The 25,485-nt window shown below is 29.7% G+C and overlaps 2 pseudogenes across 1 annotated transcript; one reads left to right on the top strand and one right to left on the bottom strand.

Moving 5' to 3' along the window:
* Positions 1-2,882: 2,882 nt before the first annotated feature.
* On the bottom strand, positions 2,883-4,955 carry LOC111308136 (7-deoxyloganetin glucosyltransferase pseudogene; annotated as a pseudogene). The gene is made up of 3 exons (XR_016332341.1): positions 4,869-4,955; positions 4,054-4,665; positions 2,883-3,938 (listed from the first exon to the last, which is right to left on the bottom strand). The product of XR_016332341.1 is annotated as a 7-deoxyloganetin glucosyltransferase pseudogene (transcript).
* A 664-nt stretch (positions 4,956-5,619) lies between these two features.
* LOC111308135 (uncharacterized) lies at positions 5,620-25,475 on the top strand (annotated as a pseudogene).
* Positions 25,476-25,485: the final 10 nt, after the last annotated feature.

Genomic DNA, 25,485 nt, shown 5'->3' with positions numbered 1-25,485 from the left:
AGCAACCTAAAGTCAATACTTGCTGCAACTAAGAAAACCAATGCTAGCAATGTGTACAGGGGTTACAAAGTCTTTGATGTAATAAGTAAGGTCTTCCAAGCAAATGCATGCAATAAAAAAAAAAAAAAAAAGAAAGGAAAATGATAGCTACTTATGGACAAAAAGTCCCCGTATGTTACAAATTTTCTTACTTAAATTTTGAATGAATGAGAATTACTCCAAGTTGAATTGAAAATCTTGCCAACTTTGTCAAGATTTGCTGCCAACTAGTGTTTGGTCAATTTGGACAGCTAAAAAGGAAAATTTTGAAGACTTTAGTAGGATGACAACTCACCTCAAATGGGAAGCTAATAATACACCTCATTTGGTCGGCAAAACAAGCAACACATAGGGGTGGAACTAGCTGGAAATTTTAGCTAGTGAAGAACTAGTTATGGGTAATTGTCTATCTTCTAAAATATCCTTGAGCTGACTTGACATTTTTGAAGGTTGAGATTGCATCATTTGAAGCTAGGATCAAACATTAAAAAAGCTTTCATTTAGCTATAGAAGAGCCCTCATTATACATGTCTCAGCATTTTTTTTACTGGCAAGAACTCCAAATGCTGGCAGCTCCATAGTTACTATGTTCTTGGCTATTCAGTCTTTGTTTTTTGTTTTTCCTTTTGTTTTAAATTTATTTTAAGTTTCTTTTAAATTCCTTTACTTGCTATTTAACTTTTCTTTAGTTTCTTTAAGTAATCATTTTCCATTTAAACTTGTAATTTCAGTTTATTCAACATAGCTTTTGAGTTTCCAAGTTTGATGTTAGCTACTATTTGATCTTCTTGTTATTTAATTTTCATGTTCTTAGCTTGCCTTTACACAAAAAGAGAACTTCTTGATAAAAGTTTAGTAAAATCATCATCGATTCATAATACAGTCAGTTATCTAACCAAACCAGTTGCTTTTCAATCATCAATATTTCCACAAAAAAAGTAAACCTAAGCTAATAAAGTTCAAAACTTTCTTAGACTCAACCTACCCCAAGCAATTACAATCAATGGTTTATGTAATAACCAGAACTTTAACTTGATAAACTTATAGAATTACTTAAAGGGTATAACTAAAAACCCAAAATTAAAAAAAATAACAATAATAAAAATGGACATTAAAATTGGATGAAAAGAGAAGGAGATACCTTTCATTAATCTTATTCCTCATCCTCTGCTCCTTGATAGAGTGTTTTGATCATGTAGCGTTAATCTTATCGTTGTTTTTCCCATTTGTTTCCACAACCCTAGAAAAATAAAACAAAAATATATATGAAACAATTCCAGGACAAGAACCAAAAAATACCTATCATTCCAACAAGATTAATAGAAATAGTTTGATTAGAAAAAAGCAAAAATATGGAGAAAAGGATAGGGTAAAAGGGATAGGGCCAATGTGGTCAACGGAGAAGAAAAGGAAAGGGAAAGGAAAAATGGGTTTTCAAGAAAAATGGGTTTCAGAGGAAATTTTCAAACCAAAAATCAAAAGGAAAAAAAAAAAGAAAAAGGAACAAAAAAGTTGGAAAAAAAATCAATCCAAAACCTTTATATTAATGTAGTTGGGTAGAAAAGAGAAACAAGAAAATGGAGCTGAAACTTGCATGAATTGTGTTTTGAGCAAAAGGGATTCAAGTTCATTTAATTTTGGGGATAATTTAGTGGTATTTGTATAGACAAATGCCCCTAAATTGGACAAAAAGTGACAAAAGCCACTAAATATTAATCTGAGATAGTTTTCAAAAAATTACATTTATAATATTAAGATCTTAAAAATTATTTAGTGGCATTTTTTTAATAAAAGGTGCAAAATTTTTATCATTAGTGGTATTTTATTTTATAAACACGTTATATGCAAATTTAGTGACGTTTTGTCATACAAACACAGCTTTGTTTTTTTTTTTAAAAAAAAAGGGAATGTAGCTATGTTTTTTAATAAAATGCCACTAAAAAAATGCCACAACTTATCCATTTTCTTGTAGTGTCATGGATCAGATTTAATTGGATGACCTATAAATCCTTCAAATTTGAATTTATCTCTAAATTTTTTTAATTTAGTTAAAGATAAATCAAAAAACTTATAGATGAGTTTTGACTAGCCACATTATGACTCATTGAATTTTAATTGATCAAATCAAGTGTATTTATCTTCAGTAATCAAATGACATAATTAATTAATTACATTATTGACTTAAATGATGTCATTTATTTCATATGACGGTAATTGATTTGTCATTAAAAAAATTTTTAATTAACTGATATAAAAATATTTCACCAAACATGTGATAATTCACAATACCATAAAAATTTTCTCCTAGTGCACCAAGTTCGGCTTGCTCAACAACACCTAAAATAAATAGAAAAAAGAAAATTTTAAAAGGGGCTTGACATGTGGCATTTTAAAGGGGTTCACACAAAAAATTAAATATTTAAAAATATCTATTAGATAAAGAAGAAAAAAACTAAAAAAACCGTCGATTGACACTTGTAAAGTGAGATATATAAGCTTTATATATAAGATTTTGGGTAATTTATTAATGATAAATTTTAATTTTCAAAATTCTAGTTGGGTAAATTACCCCGCTGCCCCCACCTTAGATCTGAACACCTTGATTTTCCACTGCAGCTGCTCCGAATGCACCAATAACATGTAGAATGTGTCCTTGTTATCTATTCAAATTAAATATTAAACTGATAATTATATTCAACTGACTCCGAATGCATCAATAAGATGTAGAACGTCTCCTTGTTAGTTATTCAAATTAAATATTACACTGAGAATTATTTTCAGGAAGACAATAAGTTATGAACCAAAATACAAGTAAAATTTAATTTTACAGTTAACTACATCAATAAAAAGAAGGTAAAAAAAATTATTCCATTTTGTACATCAGTACAAAGCACAACCAAATTCAGAAAATGGAGGAAAAATCATTAGAACAAGGATTTAACAAATAATAAAGTGATTTAAATTAACAAGTCTTTTCAAGGTTGAAATCAAATGCCTGTATAAAACGTGCAAAAACTTGGTTGATCATTTGGTCAAGATTTTTGTAAGATAATCCATTGCGAGTGATGGTGGCCTCTTCCGTCATCCTCTCCCACTCTAGAGCTTTCTTCTTCATCGCTTTGCCCTTGACTCCTTCCATTAACTCTCTAACAAGGCCCTTAACTTCATCCCTCCTAACATCACTATTAATTTCCATGCCGATTCCTCATTATGTGCAAGAGACCCAGCAATTGGTTTGTTGCTTAGCAAAAAATGGCACACCGCCAGATATACTTTCAATCGTAGAATTCCATCTACTGTGTGTTAGGAATCCTCCAGCAGAAGGGTGGCTCAGAACTTGTTCTTGCGGGCACCAACTTGCCAGCAAACCCCTTTCATTTGTCTCTGTCACCAATTCTGGTGGTAGAATTGCCGAGTCTCCACCGACTAAATCAGGCCTGATAACCCACAAAAATGTTTGGTTGCTATTAGCCAAACCCCAAGCAAATTCAGTTAGCTGATCGGTTTAATGACAGTGATACTTCCAAAATTCACGTAAACAACAGAGTTGGGCTCTTTTGAGTCTTGCCAATGAAGACACTACGGCTCTTCCTTCCATAGATTTGACCCAAGTTGTTTCAAATCGTTATCATGGACCTGATGATTCAATGGAAGATGCAGGGGACCTAGGGAGTAAATAGGAGGTAGCATTGAGGAGAGTTCACGTAAAACTTCATGCTCCAATTAGTCATCAAATGTATTCAAAATGATTGCAGAGGCCTTTCGAGCTCTGTTGGTTTCTCTGAAAATGAAATCTAGCATGAAGAAATCTGTGTCAGTTGTCCTGAAAAGGGAAGGCAAATCCTTCAAGCGAATACCTTTCAAGGCTGGTATTCAATCTATAATAGTATCACTTTCATCTGCAGATTAAAGAAACAACAACATTAACGTTATTTCAGTTGTCCTGAAAGGGAAAAAAAAAAACACCAATAACTAAAACGAATCTTTAGAAAAAATTTGTCTTGGATTATTTACCGTTGAGAGAAATATATCCTTTTTCCATCAGTTGGCGACAATAGCAATAGCCCAAGAAGCCACATGCGCATCAAGAGTGAAGCTCACGATTCCATCTGAAACGATGCAAGAAACAGGAGGAACGTCGGCTGAGGAGGATTGTTGAGTTTATGGATAAGTTTCTTATAAGTGAGGTAAGCAGTTTTTGGAGGTGGACTCGCACAGAGATGGAATGTCTTGGGTGGCATCAGCATTAATTGGAAGGAGGCAGTCAGGAATGGTTTCCAAACGAAAAGAAGGGAGGCCATTGAGAGAATCGGGTTCTCTGGATTTGAGCAAATGTTTGTGATTGAAATCTGTCTTGACAAATGTGATATGGAATCCTCTTTGGTGAAGTAGTTTGGCAGGCTTCCGCATGGGATTTATATGGCCTTGAGCAGGGAAAGGAATGTAAACTGCATGGGGGCTTATCCATAATCTCTCTCTCTCTCTCTCTCTCTCTCTCTGTGTCACGTAGAAAAAGAAGTTAAAGACACAAAATACTGAAATATATATATATATATATATATAGATACGCAGATGCAAAACAAATTGGGATGCTTGAATGGAGAGATTCGGCTTCCTTTGTATAGTCTTTGGTCGAGTTCAATGTTGTAAAAAAATATAAATGAATAATTGGAAAAGTCAAAAATTCATGCGACCCCAAAGTAATCATTAATTTTGGTTTTCCCTTCCTTAAAATCTGCCTTAGAGCCGTGGGCATAAAGGTAAAATTAAAACAGTATAAAACAGCAATTAATCTTATGTCACCGTTGCTTTTAATTAATTCCAATGACCATCCAAACCACCGTGTAAACGGATGCATGCATGTAAACATCAATCTCAAATGCCAATGATAAATAAAACACACTGTCCCAATCCATAACTGTAAGTGTTCCCGGGAAATTTATAGTGGAAGATGGATTATTTTTTATTCTTTTAAATTTATTTCTATAACCAAAGTATTTTGGTGCAATTAGATGTCATGTCATTCTTTTTGAAAAGGAAACTAATATATATTAGATTTAAAAAAAAAAAAAAAAAGTTCCTAAAATAGTTTTCGTTCTTGATAAACATTAAAAACTGAACAATATTCTTTTTCTTCTTCAATCCTAAATATATACGTAATCCCAAATAAGAAATTGACGAGACTCAATAGAATTCTAAGAACATGGCAATCAAAAACAATAGTTGCCCAACCAAACTACTAAAGAATGATTACTATTTAACAAAACCGATTAACTCATTTTAACAGAATTAAGCTTGCATCAGAAAAGTAGGGAACCTATCAAAATCAAAATCCAGCATAAGTTGAAGTTTTCCATTTACTTTTCATCACTCTTGCTTCTTCAATTTGTTTCGCTTTCGTTTGAATTTGTATGAAGCTACTCTTCATTATTTTAAATGGCTGATTTACCGAACAGTCATTTTGGGTCAGTAATTTTGGAGAGATGAGGAGGGTGGGGAGGGGGAAGAGAAGGAGAGAGAAAAGGGCATCTACGTCTTCCAACATGTGAAAAAAAAAACTACAATACTCAGTTGCAAACTATGGAGACGGATAGAAAAGGGTACCTATATCTAGAACCAGAAAAAGGTTTTTTTTTCTTAAAAAAAAAAAGAATTGAACAAAAACTTAACAACATTTTTTCTGTGGGTGGCGAATGGGCACAACAATGCATTATTTCATCCAAATTATTCTAGTAAGAGCCAAGGAAAATCCCACTAATATTTTTTGTTCTTCTTGATCTATCTTTCAATATGTTTAACTAATTTTAGTTTATAAATAAAATATTTAAAAGTGAATCGGAAGAACAAGTATCCAATGCCTCCTAATAAATTGTGGGGATAAAAACGTAAATTTATATCGTCGCCTTTAATAAAAATGTAACTATGAGTGCTGATAATTAAGCCCTTATGGAAATGATCTTGACAAAAAAGGAAATGGGATTGATAGAGATATGCACATTGTTTACGGTTATATTTGTTTTCTCTCCTAAGTTTCATTGGATTTAAAAGCACCTGGTGAGATGTGTTTTGAGAATCTAATCCTATTAGTGGAATGCATGGATAAAATATTTTTGTCACAGTTGAATATTTTTATCAAGTTACTTCATCAGTCTCTAATTGGACCCATAAAAGTTCAGTGAACATCTGAAAATTTACAACGCAGTTTTTTTTTTTTTATTTAGTTTTTTTTTTAATTTTTTATCTAAAATTTTGTAAATGTTTTATTCTTTATAAGATCAAATTATTAATTATTAATTAATTATTAACAAAAAAAATTACTATTTGATATAAAAAAATTTAGTAAATTTTCAATTATTTATTAATTTTATAAAATTTAAATAATTTAAAATTTTTATAATATATAATTTATAATATAATATCCTTAATGGTTATTTCTCTTTTCACTACAATTCATTTCATTATCACCATTGCGTTTGCATCCAAACACTTGTTCTCACAATTGATTTTAATCTCACTTTTATAGTAATTAATCCCATCCTACAGTAACTAATATTACTTTCACTGCTATTTTCAAACTTACTGGAGCTAATCTCATCGTTTATCCAAATAAACTCTTAATAAATTTTCAACTGAGATTCACTTGATGTAAGTGTTGATGTAAGAATTAAAAAAAATAAAAGAAAAATTTAGAGGTACATTTTTTTAGGCATCTTCAAAATTTTTTCTCAAACATCCAAAAAGTTTTTATTTGTTGTTGAATGATTGTTTAATTACATATATTGAAAAAGATGCATTTTATATTATTAGCAATGATGTAATTATGTCTTTTTTTTAAATCTAAGAACTTGTTGTGAACAATTGTAATAATATAGCATTATATTATTTTAAATTTTGTTTATAATTTTTTATATATTATAAGTGAATATATCAAAAAAAAATTCAAAGTCCGCCACTATTTTTTGATATCATTAATCCAAATGACAATTTCAAATATGATCTAATCACATAATTATTAGTTGTATATATATTAGAATTGTGAAGATTATTTAGGTATAAACTTAAAAAGGTTTAGATTTGATACATTGATAATATATAAATGTTATATAGTATTAGTGCATTATTAATTGTCACACCGTTCATTAGCAAATTTAAAATTTGAAAATCAAGAAAAAAAAATATTTTTAAATTTTAAATATTTAATTATATTAAAACAAATTAATTAAATGGTAACTTGTGAAGCACTGATGGTGAATAACATTCACATCATTAATTTACAAATTTAAAAATTTAAAATCCTTAAAATAAATATTTGATGTCAATATGTGTTATAGTAATGATGTATTATATATTGAAAGTACATTAAATTTTAATCCAATTGTAACTGGAGTCGGTACAAGGACAACTCATAATCTCTAATTGCTATCTTGATTGACAAAGTAACAATCTTCGCCTAAGTTAATCATGTGTTTGATACTTTTTATTAAATATTACTAGTGTTTGCCTGTCTGCATAATTGATGAGTATCACAATTTAATTTTTAAGCAAAAGTAACAAAGCATCACTTGGCAAGTTTGAAGTTGTTTGTGCCAAGCTCGATTTAAGGATATTTTTCAGAAAGATAAAAGAGAAGAATGGTTAGAGGTAAAGGTAAGAAAACTGTTAGAGGTAAAGGTAAGGAGAATTTCATGCATTTGTACTCTAACACGTAAGTCAAAATAGATGAGATCGAAAGAAAATTCGTATAGGGAATTAGGGTTATATTTAACTTACCTTAGTGATACATGAACATTCATATTTATAGATGAGAGCTAATGAGCCATCGGGGGACAATAACGATATGGCTAAGCTGATGTGGCATTGAATATGTCAGGTTGACCTAACCTCTCAGGTTGACACAAATGTTCAAATTACCCTTAGCTATCTACTGAGAGCTCTTAATGAGGAAAAACACTATTATACCTTTTTGACTACCAAATGCCCCTAACATTCTATCCCCCTACCAAGCAATCTCAATATCATACTGCTGGGTGCATAGTCACACATTTCATGTAAGCTAGATAAGTGAAAAAAGACAATGTGAAATTTGATTCCTTGCTACCGACGTCATCGTGGAAGTCTGCATTGAGAGATAATTAGCCTTAATTTGTAGTTTGACCTTTTAGGGATCCGATGTTGCACGTGTCCCTTGGGTTGACTATATAGTTGGCTTTAAGGTTGAAAGGCATCAACTATTCGAGATGATCCAAGACATAAATTTAGGATGGGGGCTCGTCTAGTTAACATGGGACTTGCATTTTTTTAGGGGTTTAGATTTGACTCTTTATTTTAAACTATGGTGGAAAAACGAGCATCAATTCATTAAGTTAGTTTAGGTTAGAGAATCTATCTGACCTATCCCAGGGAGACATTTGATCTGACCAGCTTAACTTAAAGGGCCATTTGGTCTAGCTGGTTTGATGGCATTAAGTGAGTAGAAAGGTAGTATGAGCGAGAAAATCTAAAATGGGAAAATGAAAAGATGTCTTCCCACTTACACTCTGACACATGGCATAGTTTGGGTTGTTCATCAGATTTGAGGCACATTATATAAAGGACCATTGAGGCTTTTATTTTTTATTTGTTTGCTTTTATTGCTTTCAATTTGACCTAAATTTTTTAAACTTAAAAAGTTTTCGTTATTAGGGTTGTTCTCTTTTTCGTTCATTCTTTCTTTTTCTTCAATACGTACTTTCCATTATGTTTTCTAATTTTAGTTTTGGAAAGGGTAGAATTTTAAGGTAGAACCTAGGAGGGTTAAGTTGGATAAGATGATGATGACTTGATTCTTTCGATCTATAAAAAAGCATCAACAAAATGATGACAATGCTTGGATAAAAAGAAAATGGGTTATAAACACAAAAAAGCTATGTGGTCGGATAGATTTTAAGTTAGAGAATCCACATTTTTTCCTCGTTTCTTAAGTCGATTTATCTTCTATGGCTGACCTTTCTTCATATTCAACTGTTCCCCCTTATGGGGTCCAGTCTCATAATTTTTTTCTATTTCTACTCTCTCACCAATAGACGCTTTCGTTGTCACTTCCATTCTTCTTGGTCAACTCTTGTTAAGATCATTTCTTCTCTCGAAAAGTCTCCACCTTATCTTTCTTCCCCTAAGATCATGTTATTCTCAGCCATGGTTCCATTTCGAAATCTTACTACTCAAGAGTTAGATTCTTCTGGTGATGAAAATTATGACAATAAGAAGAGTTCTCATAAAGAATAAAAAAAGGAAGTACTTAAGTTGGGGAAAATAATGATGAGAAAAAAGAATCCTACAAGGAAAGATGAGTTAGTTGAAGTTCCTATATATATATATATTTTTATGACCTCAGTATGATCCCTAAATATGTGATGAAGGAACTAAAGGGCAGGGCTAATCTCAAAAACTATCCTAATATGTGTTCAGCTCATCACGTCCGTGTTTTGGTGATGACTTTCCATTTTTTTAAAAAGGGGTATAGTATATTAATGGCAAACTTCTCAAAACTAGTCATAAATAAACTAGAGCCACATCAATTCTATGTATATTGGGATTCATTCATGATCAGTATGAGGTTTCCATTTCATTTTTTATTTGTTTAATTTTAATTCTTATAATTTAACTATTACTCAGCTTATTCCTAACTCTATACGATACATAATAGGTTTTATCATTTTTGTCAACACCTAGATATTCTTCTCGATCTACCTTTATTTAAGGAATTCTTTTCATTAAAAACGCCTCAGTGATAGGAGGTGGTATTACATAATAGCTTGATCTAAAAAAAATATTTGTTAATTGTTTGAGCTTTATCAAAAATTGAAAGCTACTCTTCTTTTGCCTTCTAAATAAAATAAATAAATAAGGATGGTGAAACTGAGGTTAAAGCCACAGCCCAAGTTAAGGCACAGAAAATAATAAATGGGCTTGACATTTTTGTAGATGCATCAATAGCTTTTTTTATCCTGAATTTATCATATCGAGATAAAATAATATAGTACACCTACAGAAAGGAGCTTATCATTTATACTCACGAGCTGACTTCCCTCAAAATAATAAATAAGATGAAGTATTATGGTAGATATGAGGTAACCTCATAAGATTTTGTTTTAACTTGGTTTTTATCTAACTATTAGCTCAGTTTTGTAAAGATATCTGCCAACAAGGATTTTAACTTCCTTTTGTTTCAGCATAAACCAAGGCCCAAAAAGGTCCAAAGTAAGATATTCAGCTCAAGGCCTCCTCTTACGAAAAGAATATGGTCAACAACCCTACAATGGATAGACCACCAAGCATTTTGGCCTAGTACTTCCCCGTTAGTTGAAAGACGAAGTCTATAGCTCATCGAGAGCTTTCTTTCACAACACCTCTTTCTGCCAAGAAATCAAGGATTGAGGTCTCCTCTTCTACCTCGAAGAATCTTGAAGTAAGGAGAAAATTTGCATAAGGCTAGAGTATACTCCCACTAACAATCCCATAGAGAACCTTGACATGGCAAAAAGGTTCTGTAAGGTCACAGTTCCTCTCCTTGATAAGCGTTACTTAACTCTAGCTTAATTTTTTCATTATTTTTTATTTTTATTTTTACTTAAGTTAGAGCTCATCTTATGTAGTCCATCAAAAGCTCCTACCTCAACCTTTAAACAATACCAGCTAGGCCCTACATCACATCTACCTTGTTGTGACCTATCTACACAAAGCTGAAAAGAACATGATTGTTCTTAATGAAAAATGTAAAAGGAGCTCAGATGCTCTAAGTAATGTTAGGACCAACCTCAATGTGTCCTATAAGAAGGAAGCTAAATAGAGAAAAATGAATGATGAGCTAACAACCAAGTTAGAGGCCATCTTGATTGAGAAAGCCTCAACTAATTCTATAAGAGAGCAAGTCGAGCTAAAGCTTGATGACACTTAAGTTGATATAAGAATGCTATGATCAGAGTTTGAAACTACAAAAAAAAAAAAAAAACTAAAAAAAAACTATCGAAGACTTCAAGGCCTCCAGTGAATTCCTCTAGCTCTAAGCAAAACTCTTTAAGGATAATGTACTCAGTGTCTTTAAGTTGGTTAAAGACGAGGTGCAATTCAAATTTATCGATTTCAACCTAGATCTTTCTGATATTGATATCAATAATATCATATTGAGGTCTCTTCAGAATCAAGTCGAGGAGGAAAAAAAGGAAAAAGATAAAGATAAAGCATTGGATGCCGAGTTCGAGGTCATTTTAAGAACCTAGACTAAGGTGGACAAGGCTGAGAAGGCTCAGGCTAAAGTTGTTATTGCTACTCTTGTTGATAAAGGTGCCACTGCCGTTGATGTTGCTGACATAAAGTTTTTTTTCTTTTTAACTTCTTTTTAACCTTTTGTAAATTTTTGTTTAGAAATGTTGATGTATGAAGTTGATTTTTATTGCAACCTTAGATAGAAATCATTTATTGACAATCTTTTGAACCAATTATATCATTCAATAGGAAATCAAATATATTTTGTTTAAGGTTTAGTTTGGTTTGGTTTTATTTTTTTCCTCTATTCAATCAAGTTTAAACTCGGTCAATCTTCGTAACATGAGTTCCATGGATTTACCTAGTTACCCTAGAATATCTTGAATTAAATTAACTTAAGAATTCATCTAAGTTTCAAGTTAAATTTTGTTAAGTCAATTCAGTGGGTGTAAGCCTAGAACAAATGTAAGCACCATCGAATGCACATAATTTGTTTTGACTTCATCGATTTTTGGATTACAAGTACAAGCTTGGTTAGTCCAAACTATTGGGATTAAACTTTTAAGTTATTCATATTCCATATTCTTAGGGTGCTATTATCATTTATATCTTGTAACTTGTAAGTCATATCATGGACGACCTCTTTGACTACATATGACCCTTCCTAGGTAGGGGCCAATTTGCCTCATCGGTTATACATTCCTGAAACTTTAACTTTCATGAACAGTATGTCACTTTTCTCAATATTCTTACTATCCGTGTTAAGGCTACATTTTTATATTTTTTAACAAGGTCTAGGTTAGTCTTTAAAACCTTCTCATTTCTTTCTTCTGATCTTAATTTGACTTTTAAGCTCGAGAGATCGATCTTGATAGATACCACAACCTCTATTCAAATGCCAGGTAGAATGGGATTTTACTTATTGCTACTTTAATGGTCGTCTTCAAGGCTTATAGTACCTCTAATAATTTATTGGCCCACTTTTCTTTCGTTTCATCTAATCTCTTTTTCAAAGCTTCTAATATTGTCTTGTTCATGATTTTGACCTGTTCATTGGATTGAAGCTGAACGACCTACATGAATCTCAAGTCTATGTGAAGGTTTGAACACTACTCTTTAAACCTCGAGTTTTCAAATTGTTTGCCATTATTTGTTATTATAGACTAAAGTAAGCTAAATCTACAAACTATGTTCTTTCATATAAATTTCTCGACTTAGACCTCTGTTGTAGTGGCCAAGGTCTCAACTTCAAGCCATTTCATGAAGTAATCTACCACTATTAAGATATATTTTCTTTGACTTGTGGCTAGGGTAAATAGTTTGAGGACATCCATTTTTCACTACATGAAAAGTCATGGGCTAATGATAGGAATGAACTCAGTTGAAGAGAGATGTTGTATATGGGTGAACTCTAACATTTATTACATCTTTTTACCAGTTCAGTCATTTCCCTTCTTATGGTAGGCCAATAGTAACCTTATTAAGTACTTTGTAGGCTAATGGCTGAGGTCCGATGTGGTTTCCATATATTCTTTCATGAATTTCTTGTAAGACATAGTCTACTTCTTCTTTATTAACATATCTTATGTAAGGCAGCTAAAAGATTTTTTGTATAATTTTTCATCATTTTTCGATAACAAAAGCCATTTTTTCTTATCATTTTTTAGCATTTTGATTTGGTTGTAACTAGAGTAGGCATCTATAAAGCTAAAAAGGCCATACTTGGTACTATCATCTACTAGCCGATCTCTACTAGGAAAGGAAAAATTATCTTTTGAGCATGTTTTTTTACAATGATCACATTGGCTATCCATTTAGGATAATAAACCTCCATGATGAAGCTTACTTTTAATAATTTATCGACCTTTTTCTCAATAACCTTTTTTTTTTCTAAGGCACAGGTTCTCTTCTTTTAAAAACTAGTTTCACAATGAGATTAGTGTGCAGCCTATAGACCATTACCTCAGTATCAATTCAAGCATATTAGATGGTGTCCAAGTGAATAGGTAGGTATTATTTCTTAAAAGTTGAATTAACTGATCTTTGTGTTGAAGTTTAGTTTCGACCTGTGTATATTTTTCAAGGACATTATCCTATAATGGTATAACTACAAGATTTTCTATTGGTTCAAGTTGATTTTCATCCAAGTTTGATCTTTGATCAATTATCTCTTTTTGTCTAGTTAGGTTAAGACCATTTCCTACGAAGACAAATCTCGATGCGATGATTAGTATGTTATTGGTAATTTGTTGAAATATATGGTTGAATTGGTATATATCTTTTATTTCAACTATATTTTGGCTAACGTATTAACTCAATCCAAATGACATGTAATTATTTGCACTGACTTGAGAGCTAAGTTATTTTCAAAGTTACTTTAAAAATTAAAAAATAGAATAAAAGATGTCTTTTCATTTGAACTTAAGAGCTTAAAATGGCTTAAGAGTACGTTTCTATCAGGTCAATCTTATGTCATGTGTTTCAATTCTATCAGGTCAGTCTTATGTCGTGTGTTCTTGTTCATGGTTTCTTGCTTCTCTTCAACTTTTGTTGTTTGCACTTCTTTAGCATTTTCAATCTCAGTCAAACTGCCAGTCTTTTTTCCAATCCTCCCTTATTATTATGATACAACGCTATTATTCTATAGACTGGTTTCTCCTAATCTTTTTAACCCCTTGGGGTGTTAAAAATTTCACTTTTAGATAGGGAGTGAGCCTATGAGCTATATAACATATTATTTAGGTTAGTCCAATATCATATTATAGGTAAATGGGACATCCATAATCATAAATTCTATGACCGTGGTGATAGTCTTTGATTCTATTCCAAGAGAAATCGATAGCTTGATGGTTTCTTTCATTGGTACTTGTTCATTCGTAAATCCCACTAATGTTATAGTAATTGGTTACAGCTATTCTTCATTGATTTTTATTTTTTTCATGGTACCATAGTACATGACATTGGTAGAGCTTTTATTATCGAATAAGATTCTCTTAACTATATAATTATACATTACAACTATGATTACTATAGCATTATCATGTGGGTGCTGAATTTCTTTCAAATCTTTCAGGCTAAATGATATCGATTCATCTTTCAGTCTTTTTTTTCACCAAAGTACCCATAACCACAATCATGCCTAGGTTGAACTTTCTTTTGGCTGAGGTTGAGCTCTTTCCAATAATTACATTAATCATTCCAACGATCGACCTGTTATTATTAGTTTAGCCTTTTTCTTGTCTTAGCTCATTTCTTTGGATTTTTTTTTCTTCCAGCCAAGCTTTCTCACTTTGGATAGGCCCTCTTTGATCTTGTTTCTAATCTGATCTGGCTTGACCTTATCTTCGCTGCTCTACAAACCTTCTTAGTTGATCTTTTCTAATAAAAGCTTTGATATCATTTTTTAGATCGACGTAATCTTTAGTATTATGACTTGTGTCTTATAAAAATCATATCTTTTAGTTGGATCCCTCTTTATGTCCTGTATTAGTGGTTTTGGCATTTGAGCTTGAGATTTCTTTCAATTTGCATTAAAATCCTTTCTCATGAGGTTTTTAATGTTATGTAGTTCTTTTCTCCACTAGGGCTTATAGTCCTATGTTGTCTCTCTCTTGGTGGTAGATCGTAGAAATCCTTACCTTTTTTACTACCAAAGATAGGGGATGAGTCTTTCTCACCTCAACCGTCAAAGAGAAAGAATGAGCCTCTTTCATCTTGGTTGTTTCTCATTGTAATTTCAACATTTATGTATTTTTTAGCCACAAGTAAGATGTTGGCCAAAGTCTTGAGTGGCTTTAATGATAGGGTTAGCTTCAGATAGTACTTTTTATCATTGATTTACTTGTTAGGGCAGTTACAGTGGCTATTTGCTCTAGATCCTTTACCTATAAAATTTTACATTAAAACGGGTGGCATAACCTTTTAGGGATTCTATGACCCTAATGGATCAACATTAAGCTCAAGGTTATCTTTTTTATCCTTTGGCTATTTATAAATCAAAACAAGAAGAAATAGCTAAGTTCTTTAAATGTTGTGATCAACCTTGGTTCTAGCCTATTGTACCAAGATCGAGATGTGCGCTTAAAGGTGGTAGTGAGGCCCTTACCTATTAAAGCTTCGTTCGTATCTTACATCATCATATTAGTTTTATAAAGTTTCAGATAGTCAAAAAAATGAGAAGTACCATCGTTAGTTTGTAAGGTTGACATTTTAAATCCCTTGAGAGGCATGGCTTTGTCAATCTCCTTGGTAAAAGGCGAGGTCTTTAAGAATTTAAGCGCATCCTCGAATGCCACTACTTTTGTTTTCAATTTTTTCTCCATGGCCTACATCCAAACTTTTAGGTCCTTGTTTGGTTAGGGTTTGAGATTTCTCTATTTGGATTTTTAGGTCATGACGTGTGTCGTGTTATGGCTGAAGTAGTGGCAGGCTAAAGTGTTATGCTATTCTTCTTTCAAGATCGAGAAAGCCTTGATCTCTTTGTAACTTGACTGTCCTTCTATAGCCTGTCAATCGAAGGTAACTAAATCTGACACTTTTAAAGCTTATGGTGAGGTTATAATCTGTAAAATTTATTTAAAAGCTTGTATTTGCTTAATCAAAGCCTGGAATTGTTTCATTTTTTAACCGATTTGTGGTAGGGTAAGTTAGTCTGAGTGTTGACTATTGTGTGTTTTTGTCCTAGCTGGGATGATTGTCTCTCATTCCTCTAAAGTTCTCTTCCTAGGTAGCATTATTTCGTGCTCAGCTAGTGAGTTGGAAAACCCTCTACCTAGCATGCCAAAATGTTTGTGCCAAGCTCAATCTAAGGACACTCCTAGAAAAACAAAAGAGAAGAACGGTTAGAGGCAAAGATAGGGAATGTTCTTTGTATTTGCACTCCAATGTGTAAGTCAAAATAAGTGAGGTCGAAATAAAAGTAGTATGGAGATTAGGGTTAGATTGAACTTGCCTTAATGATGCTTAGATGTTCGTATTTATAGATAAGACATAGGAGACCATCGAGGGACAATAACAACTTACTTGAGTTGACGTGACACTGAGCATGTCAGGCCAATCTAACATATCAAGTAAACACAAATATCCAAATTACCTTTGGCTATCTACTAAGAGTTTTTATGAAGAAAAATATCACTATACCCTTTTGCCCACCAAATGCCCCCAACAAAACTATTCAAAGCTTTGTTCTACTTTTTTTTTTTAAATATGAAGAATTCAAAGTTTTGGTTAACTAATGTTTATAAGTATGGGAATAATGCAAGCTCATTAGCCTCCAAACAGGCTAGATTTCTGTTCGAGCTCATTGAATGCTGCTGCATAATGGCATTTAAGGTGTCTAAATGAGCTGCAAACTGAATGTAGTACTACTCATTTTGTAGATTTTTTCAAGGGTAATGAATAAAAAAATTACTATCTAGCAACAAATGCATAGGCTGTAAATGAATATGCAATGCTAACAACGTTGGTAATTTTTTAAAGTTTATATAAGAACCTTAGGTTGTGTTTGGTACACAAAACTATAATAGAATAAGATAAAATGATATTATAAATAAGATTAGATTAAATAACGTCATCTTATTTTACATTTGTTGTATGCAAGGATTAAAATAGTATAATTTATTTATTGGTTAAAATTATCCTTCCTCAAAGTTTATACAATTTAAATTATTGATATAATTTTTAAAAGTATAATAAAACATATAAGTTCAATCTTATGAATTAAAAATAATCCTCTTTACTTTGAAAGAATTGAATTATTCCATATCAAGAAGATGATTAATCCTTTGTAATCCATCCATTTCTTTATATGCAAATCAAATATATAAAAGAGGTAAATTTGATCTGAACTCGAAAATCTACCCAAACCAATTCGTGATCGAACCTAGATTAACCCAAATTTATAAAAAAAAAAAAGTCAAAAACCAAAACTAAAAAAAATCCGATTTGAAAATTTTAAAACCTGAAAAAGCTCAAACTAATACAATCTAAATCCATTATAACCCAAATCCACAATGATTCGAACTTGAAATCAATTTGATATAAAACATGTAATAAATCAAATTATAATATGAGAAAACTAAAACTATAATTATATAAAAATAAATATTTTTCTTAACTAAAAATTTTAAATTTTAAAAATATTATTATTGATAATTATTTAATAATTATATCAATAATAATCAACAAAATTAATGTTAAATTTTTTATTTCAATTATAAATTAGATTTAATTTAAACACCCTAAATATTAATGTCTAATTATTTTTAATACTATGGTCTCATTATATTTATAATAATTATCAATATAAAACAAAAATAATATCTATTGATTTTTTTTCATATGCCACCATTTCTTTTAGTTAAATTTTTTCACAATCTTTATAGTTTTTTGTAATATTAGATAAAAAAATATTTAATTTAATTAATTTATTAATAACTATTAAAATTAAAATTAAATTGAGAATAGAATTAATTATTATTGATAATAAATTAAAGTATATCTTAAAATTATACTATACTAGTAATAATTTTAATACAATTAATTTTTATACTTTATTAATATTAAGGTTAATTATATTTAAATAATTACATTTGTTGACTTTAGATTATTAGTAGTATGTTAATTAATTTAATAATATCTACAATTCAATAGTTAATTGAACATTTGGTCAATTGATATATATCCAATATTATTATATTTATATAAATGTTAATGTCAAAATAAAATTTTTTTAATAATGTTTATTATTCAACTATGTAGAACATGAATATTTTAGCTTTTATTTGAATCAGTACAATGGGCTAAAAAATAATAGATAATATTTAAAGATAAAATTAGTATATAATATATATTTATACAATATATTTTTTTAAAATTTTAACATTAACAATTTTGTAATATTTTTATTTAATAATATAAAAATGAAATTAATCCTTAATTCAAAATTGTAAAAATATATTTATCACTTATAAAATTTAGAAAGTTTTTTGAACTTGTCTAAACAGTAAATTTGTCTAACTCCAATTGAACCAAATCCAAAATAATATGAATTCAAAATAATTCATATCCGAGATGATTCAAATTCAAAATTATTCGAATCCAAAAAAATTTAAATCTAAAAATATTTGAATTCGAAAAATTTAAATTTAAAATAATGCCAACCCAAAATAAATCATAACTCGAAAGATCTAAATTTCAAAATAGTTCAATTCGTACCACTCAAACTGACCCGCTACCAACTCTAAACATAATATAAAATGATTAGTCTTATATCCTGATCTTATAATATATATTAATGGACTGCACAGCTAGATAATGCAAAGAATAACAAATTCCCAGCACTGAATCCCGAAAAGTCGAGAATTTTTACTAACGCAGCCAATAATTGAATGGTGGAATCTCTTTCTCATTGAAAAGTCAAGCTGGAAAAAAGGAAGAGTTGACATTATCTTTTATCAGTCTAGACTCTTCTGCCGCCCTTCCCAGAAGGTGTGAGAATTGGCTTTGGACCATCTGATCAGACCAACATTAATATATATTCAGTGTTATATCCATGCTTTACAATAGGTATTGTTTTTGTCTTCTATGTGACTGTATCTATGAACATGTACAGGTTTCCATACTCGGCATAGTGTCAAAACAGCTGGATCAAAAAAATCATGATCTCTTACAGCTGTAAGATATAGTATAATGCAATAGGGAAAATAGCAATCCCATAAGGACTCCTTAACAAATGCTTCAAATTTATGATCTTTGTTGAATGTTGAAACTGATCAAACCTCTAAAAAAAAGACCCAAAAATTTTGGTAAACGATAGAGACAAATACAGCTATATATACCATCCAGATTACAGACACAGAATCATTGATTCAATATGATATAGGACATGAAATTTAGTTAAAGATTTCATGTAATAAACTTTACTTGAACTTTAGCTTTATGATCATGATGACGTTAATTAGATTTTGAATTCGAGAAGGCTGATTCTCAAAACTTACAATTTTGCAAGATGAAAGATAAGTATTTTTAGGCTATGTATGACATCTCTATAATTATATAATAAGGTTTAACCAATTTGATTCATACAATTATTTTTAAGATATGAATATATAAAAAACTTAATCTAATTAATTCATATAATCATTTTTAAATATCAAATCTTATATTTTCTTTTTCAATTTTCAAGCTATCTTCCTAAAAAAGGAAAATGCATGTAACAATGCTGTTAGTATATGAAAATCCCTATCAAAGACGCTGCGATATTAAAAATTTTAATTTTTTTGTAGTTTGCCTCCACTAAAAATGAAAAAAAAAATAAAATATATAACACTTTTATAAATTTTTGAAAGAATAAAACTATAATTGCAAAATAAATTACTTATTTTACAAAAATAATAGGATCACATATATAAAATAAATAAGATAAACATTTATAAATAATTTTTTATTCACTGACCATAATTTCATTTAAAAATTAATAAAAGTAAAATAAAAAGTGATCTTCTTTCTACTCCACCTATAATTTTTTCCTTCGTCCAAACCTATAAAAATTACACTAGATAGAGAATAAAAGTAGAGAAATAACAAGAAAAAGAAAAGCCAATAAACTAAAGAAACAAATTATGGAATGAACATTTTTTTTTCTTCCATCAAAATATTTAAATAATTTTTTTTTTTTGGATTTTTTCTTTGCATTTATTATCATTTGTTTATGTGATAGAATATTTGTTTACTATTTAAATTTTTTTATTGGTTAAATAATTTGATTTGGGGCTTAATTTATGATTTATTTATATTTATATTTATATTATATGTGGATTAAGATCAAAGAATGTTGTACTTTCTTAAGTTGATCAATGAAATAATTTAATTTTATGAAATTATTTTTTACATATAAAATTATATTTTTTAATTAAAATTCAAAATACATAAAAAAATATGCATGTTGATTTTGTTTGCATAATTTCATTTCAATATCTAATATAAAATACATCATTATCTTCTTATTTCTTCGAAATTGTATAAACTAAATTATCTAATTTAATTAGTTGTGAAAAAATATCTTATTAAGAGAAAATTAATTTTGAAGGAATTATCGTAAATCAATAATAGTGACACATAATATTTTACAAAACAAATTCATGTTTAATTAGATCTAAATAATTTTCATCGGATTCAAAGTTATGAAAAAAAAATTTAAATTATCATCCCAATGAAAAAGATAATGTTTGAAAATTTTGTTTTCACACTAAAAAATGCATCAAAAATAATTATAATGTGTTATCTTTATATATAAACAAAATAATTTTTTATACATTAGAGTTAATTTATATTTATATATTTATATATTTAATATTATTTACATTAATTTCCCTCACTAAACATAAATTCTAAATCCGTCTCTGATCATAGGCAACCAATTATTATAAGATAAGATAATTTTATATTGCATTAAGATATAATAATCATTTTATCTCTGTAATTAGTGTTATACTTGACAAATTAGAATGCCTCGTGACTGCTTGCTTCGGTTTGGATAATGTTTAGCTTGCCTCAGTATGGCAATGTTTGCATGGTCTTTGAAAAAGTGATGTTACTAGCTTACTGCTAACAAAGACCAATTTAAAAATATAATATTATTTGTTCACACTTGTTCAAACTCATTTGTTCCCTTAAAAAATCTTTTTCGTCGGATTAATTTTATATTTTATGGAAAGTATTTTTTTAGATTTTTGGTTTTACTGACTTTTTTTTTATTTTTACTATTTTTTACTGCAAGCGTCCCATTTATCAAAACAAAAACTTTTTAAATTAATTACCAAATATTTATTTAAAAGTAAATAAAATTTTTTATGGGAATATTTTTAAAATGCTTCCAACACTTTTGGAAAGATTTTAGAAAAACTTTTCTTCTAGAAATTTTAAGAAAATTATGACTTGTAATTTTTTTCCATCACTGTGAAAATTTTCACTTTTAAAATTTTATTAAATTTATATGATATAAATGATGATACAATTATACAAAGAAAATTAAATTTACGTTTTTTAAAAAATTAATTAAACATTTTAAACCATATCTTTAGATTATCTCCAGTAAAGAATAATTAAACATGCATCTAGTCTAAAAATATAAGTATGCATATAATTTTATAAATTATTAACAAATAAAAGAGCTAAAGAAATATACCATAATTGGGCGTTGGTTTTTGCCCGAAACGAAAAATTTATATGGCCCAAAGACAAAATGAGCTCATAGATTCAATCCAAGTTGCAGCTCAATGTGGGTCAATGTTGAAACGAGTCCGGAGAGTGAGTTTGGGGTAAAGAAATCCTCTTCCGGTTCCGAAAAGTTACATTTTGATGTAAAGGTAGACATGGGAATTTCTTATAATACGATGATATGATATAAAAATAATATAAAAAATAATATTTATATTTTAAAAAATATATTTGATATTTATTTATGTCAATGCAAAATTTGATATTATGCAATTTATATTTTATATGTGTTAACACGTTTAAATATGTAATATGATATGAATAACACGTTTAATTTAATTTTAATATATGAATACACGTTTAATATATTTTTTATATTTATTTTAATTTAATATAAACATATAAAGATTATTTTAATTTTTAATCTTTTAATTATAATACTTAATTAGTTATTTAATATCACATAAAGATTATTTTAAATATTTAATTATGATACTCATTTAATAATTATTATAAATTTTTTTATATTACTAATATAAATACAATATAAATATTAATATTAGTCCTATACATTATTTTTTTTATTCTTTAATCTTTAATAATTTATCATTTTGAAGTTGATACTAAAAATTAATATAGTTTTGTAATATATTAAAATTTAAATACATATTAAATACATATTAAATGAGTATTAATTTTTTTTAACATATAAGTACTTTTTTATATTATTAATATGTCAAATTTATTAAGTTGTAAATAATTAATAGTTTATAATTATTTATTATTTTAGTCGTATTTTTATATATATCCGTATTAATTGTATATATTCGTGTATATCTATATTAGTAGTGTCCATTTGTTTATATTTGTATTAGTTGTATTTATTTGTATTGTATTTAAACAAATTAATTCTATACATATTAATCATGTCATAATATAATATGTATAATAAATATATTGTGTTCGTATTTAAAATTTAAACACGTTTTATAATTTATATCATATTTATATTTTAATAATTCATATAATTATATGCATCAAATATGATACGAAAACACGAATTATAAAATTTAATACGAGGACAAGAAATAAGTTGACACGCAAATCATCTTCCTTTTTCAAAAAGTCACATTTTGATGGGGTTTAAAAACCAAAATTCCATCACTCCCTTTGCTTTTCCTCTTCCCTTTCTGGTCTTCGATTTGTTTCTCTTTTCTCAAAATCGCCAAGAATTAGTTGTAAATGAGTAGAATTTTTTATTAATTGTTTACAAATATGCTTAATCTTTGTTAATTTATTAAATTTAATAAACAATTTTTAAAATATTTTAATATTTATTTAATAAATGAATCAATCGTAAAATCTGTTTTGTTTATGTATATTATGAGCAAATTCATTTAATATTCATAAATCAATTCAATAAATATTTATTTATATTTTATTTATATTTCTTTTAAGATTACTGCTTTATGATTAAATATTTTTTAACTAGATTTTAATCACAATTTTAATACTAATACAATGAAAAATACATTTAATAAATATTAAAAATCTTTCAAAATGTTTTAAAAAATATTATTATAAATATAATTTTTACCTACAATAAACAAATTATAAAAAAGACTTTTTGTTTATTAAAAGACTTTGTTAAATGGATTTATTTGATAATAAATAGAGACGACTTTAAGTAGCCCAAATATATAATTATAGTTGGAAATCATTTTGTTTATGTTTAGATACAACAATTCCTGCTTGTAGTTTCTGTTTAAGGGTTTTTTTTTTTTTTCATGAACCAATTTTTAGTTAGTTTAAAAAAGAAAGGAATATAACATTCCTATTTTTAGAAGAATAACCATATAAAGATCGAAAATCTAGTGAAGAGATTGAGGAAATGTTTCCAATGCTGAAAAAACTTTCAAACCTAATATCTTTTTTAGTAAGCTTTAAATTTGATATACTAATAATAATATCAAAATCAATAACTAGAATTTCTTGTGAAAGTGAAGATCTTAAAATTCTTTTGAGTAATTTCACAATAAATAGTAACAGATTTGCTGATAAAATTTATATATAAAAAAAAAAAAGCATTTTCATTGAAGGTTGAAAAATGTTTTTCGTCTTTTTCAAAGAGAATGGGATAGGACAATGTAGCTGGTTATGGTCTAGGCTGTATACACTATCGAAGAAAACAATAATTTTAATGAGATATAAGTGTTTATGAGTGAAAATCTAACCGAGACTAAGTGTAGAACATTTACCACCCACAGCCCAATCTAACCAAAACCCTCCAAGCCGTGCCCAAGATCGAGACCAGATCAAACCATCTACTCCTTTGGTAACCCGACCAACCCTTCAAAATCATATCCCATCGTAAACCCAACTCATAAGCATAAGTCAGAACTCATAACTCAGAAAAGTTCACGGAGAAAAGAAAAAGAAAAAAAAAATGCAAAAAATAGCTTGAAGCTCATAGTTAGTTAAGCCACTGACTAAACTGAGGTGCAAGCAGAAAAGCAAACAAGAAATTCACGGACGAACCGGTAACAGAGCTACAAGTGCGCGATTCCTGCCTCTCTCTCCAACAAGACAACGGCTCCTTCCACGTAGGCACCTCCGTCTGGAATTGTTCCTTAGTCCTCTCCAAATTCGCCGGGCGCTGGGCACCACCGGCGACTATAACCCTTACTCCGAACTCCTCGATTTCCACAGCCGCCGTCGCCGAGCCATCAAACTAGGAGCCGGCTGTGGAGCTGCCGGCATGGCCTTCCAACTACTCGGTCTTCAAGACCTCATCTTCACCGACATACTACCATGTCCGCACTCAAACACAACCTCAAACGCAACAAACCCGTGCTGGCCAAGAACCTTAAGACATCAATTCTCTACTGGAATAATAAGGATCAGATCAGGGCCGTTAAAGCGCCGTTCGATGTGGTGATCGCGGCGGACGTGGTTTACATAGAGGAATCGGTGGGCCATTTAGTGGGGGCCATGAAACGTTAGTTGTGGATGATGGAGTGGTTCCGTTAGGATACCAGTTGAGATCACCGGAAGCTGATAAGCTGTTTTAGACAATGTATGAAAAGGTTTTTGTGATCAAGAAGGTTCGTTATAAGGATTTGCATCCTGATTAAAGTCTTGTCTTTTGCACTCTTACTTGAACTTGTTATGCAATCAAGCCAATTCCTGTGCAAAAATCTTTGTTTGGTTTATGCGTTCGTCAAATGATGTTTTGAGTTTTCTGCTTTTTAGTCCTACATGAAGACAACCAATTGAGTAACAAGTTTAGGAGTATGTTGACTGAACATGGCAGGTTTAGAGGCTTGTGCTGATGTTGGGAAATAACCAGCAAGTTCATTCTCCAGGATTTTATGCTGTCACTTGCTAGAAAGGTTGATGGATGGAACTAGGTGATCAACCGATCACGGAAATCTCCATCTATGGCCAAAAAAGATTGGGGTCCATTTTCTGTGATAATATATGTGAGATTATGTACCGTAACGATGAAATTAAAATTATTAAAATTAATAGTGAGAATATATGTGTGAATATAAATATAATAGTAACTATGAGATTAGATGTTACAGTGGACTATCTATCAAAAGCAATCGTTTGTCTTGACAAATGTCTTTATTTTCTTTTTTTATAGTAAGATAGTCGACTATCTTAGAGTTCAGTCCCCTCTGATCTCCGATGATAGGAGCACTGGTGCGAACTACTTAAGATGTTATTCTAGCACTAAATACAACATTTCTATGTCAAGTTCAACAGCAATTTTCTTTTTAATAATGATCGGGTTAACGGGTGGTACTACTCAACCAGTCTCTGTTCTGCCAGGAAGTACGGTTTATTATGCTTGAACTGAATGATCCTGCGCTTCAGCTGGTCAGCGAGGCATTGGACCTTTTTGGGCTTCCCCTTTAGTAACATTGCTACCATATGGTAAACTGTCCCTGTTTCAAGCCAAGTTTGAAGGTGAGGCGA

Source organism: Durio zibethinus, chromosome 2, assembly GCF_047325235.1.
Source record: "Durio zibethinus cultivar Kanyao isolate XHJ-2024 chromosome 2, ASM4732523v1, whole genome shotgun sequence".
NCBI lineage: Eukaryota > Viridiplantae > Streptophyta > Magnoliopsida > Malvales > Malvaceae > Durio > Durio zibethinus.
Note: the sequence above shows the minus strand (reverse complement) of the source record. Positions and strands in the feature narration are given on the sequence as shown.